The 1727-nt window shown below is 67.1% G+C and overlaps 1 long non-coding RNA gene across 1 annotated transcript; it reads left to right on the top strand.

Moving 5' to 3' along the window:
- Positions 1–765, top strand: LOC135288569 (uncharacterized). Its single transcript, XR_010351627.1, has 3 exons — positions 1–104; positions 261–362; positions 725–765. It is a non-coding gene; the product is annotated as an uncharacterized LOC135288569 (long non-coding RNA).
- The last annotated feature ends 962 nt before the right edge of the window (positions 766–1727 follow it).

The raw sequence follows: 1727 nt of genomic DNA, 5'->3' as shown, positions 1-1727 counted from the left end.
AGTTATTAACGGAAGATGGAAAACATGCCCTGAAGTCACCCGTGCACCACAGCCTGCTGCCACTCTACTTCCACTGCCATGATGAGAATCAGATTGTTGCTGAGGTGAGGACTTATGGCCGGCTGCTGTCTCCCTGGCAGGGGGCTGGGCTGCCTCCTGTCCTGGCGCCTTGCAGGCTGCAGCCTCCCCCAGGCTGTGGCACTGGGATGCTCCTGTGCCCTGGGCTGTGGGGCCATCTCCACGTTTCTGCTGCTCTCCAGTGTTCTCGGGAAACGCTGCTTTGTGCAGCCAAGTTCCTGAAGAGGAGGGATATAAAAAAGCTGGTGAAGGAGGAAAAACTGTGGAAGTTCAGCAAGTGCCTGGTAAGGACGACCGAGAATCCCCAACCTCAGCCTGGAGAAGGCCCCTGAGCGCGGTGCTCAGTGTGCGGGGCTGGCAGCTGTGCCCCTGCCCGCTGCTGCTCCCAGAGGCCGCGCGGGCTCTTCTCCAGGCTGCTGTGTGCCCGAGCCGGGTGCCCATGGAGCCCCGGCGCGGCGGGGCTGCGGGGCGGCCCCGCGGCTCCCCGGGCAGCAGCCGGCCCTCTGCCCCCTGCGGAGCCCGGCGCCAGCGGCTGCTGGCCGCGCCTCAGGGCTGTGCGGGCAGGGGAGGCCGGGGCTGGGCGCAGGGAGCGCCCGCCACAGGGGCTGAGCCCGCGCCGAGCCTTCCCTGCTGCCGCTCTCTGCAGCTGGCAGAGGACACGAGCCGAGCGGCCGAGCAGCTGCGCCGGGCCCTGCGCTACCTGGAGAGCCCCCAGGAGCCCCTGCGAGAGGCGGCCATCAGGTTCATGGGTGAGCCCCGAGGCCGGGCTCCCTCCCCGGCCCGCCGCAGCTCGGCCCCAGCCCCGCCCGCTGCCCCGGCAGCGCCATCCGGGCCCGGCGCCGTGGAGCCCCGCCTGGCCCGGGCGCTGCTGCCGCCCTCTGGCAGCCGTGCCCTTGGGCGGCAGCGTGCGGCAAGGGCCCGGGCTGAGCCCTGCCGGGCCAGCAGGGCGTGTGGCCGCAGCGCTGGCAGCGTCGCTGGCAGGGAGCTGTGCCGCTGCCGCCGTGACAGGCTCTGTGTTCACAGGGGTGGCCGGGCGGCACCTGAGGGGGCAGCCAGGAGAGCTCCTGATGATCTACACTGGTGAGTGAGGGCAGCGGGCTGACACCAGTGGTTGGCGGGTGAAGACCTGCAAGCCCTGCCCCGGCTGTGGAGGGCTCTGCTCCCGGTGCAGAGGAAGGCTGGTCTGGGCAGAGCACACACAGATTTCAGGGCCACGTGGAGGATCCATAGCCAGCAGCTTCAGGCTGATCCCCTTGGTCCCTGCTCCCTCCTGGCCATGGCAAGAGCCGGCTGGGATGGCCCTGGCAGGGGACTCTGCTCGCATCCCCACAGGTCCAGGTTCTGACCGTGACTCTGTTCCTTTCTCTTGCAGCCCTTGAAGAAATGGCCAGTGACATCAGCCTTGGTGTCGGAAGCCTGGCCATTGAAACCTTGTGCATCCTGAGGTCAGCAGAGCGGGCTCCAATCTCCGGTTCCAGAGGCTGCAAGATCAGCTGCGCAGGGTGTGGAAGGTTCGGCCGCGTCTCTCGCGTCTCCGCAGGCTGAGCTGCTGGAGCTCAGTGGAGAACTAATCCCAGAGGCTCTTTTTGCTGGGACCCCCTGAGTAATGGGGAATTTTTTTTTTTCTTCTAAAATGTTCTCCCTTTTCT

Source organism: Passer domesticus, chromosome 33 (assembly GCF_036417665.1).
Source record: "Passer domesticus isolate bPasDom1 chromosome 33, bPasDom1.hap1, whole genome shotgun sequence".
Taxonomy (NCBI): domain Eukaryota; kingdom Metazoa; phylum Chordata; class Aves; order Passeriformes; family Passeridae; genus Passer; species Passer domesticus.
Note: the sequence above shows the minus strand (reverse complement) of the source record. Positions and strands in the feature narration are given on the sequence as shown.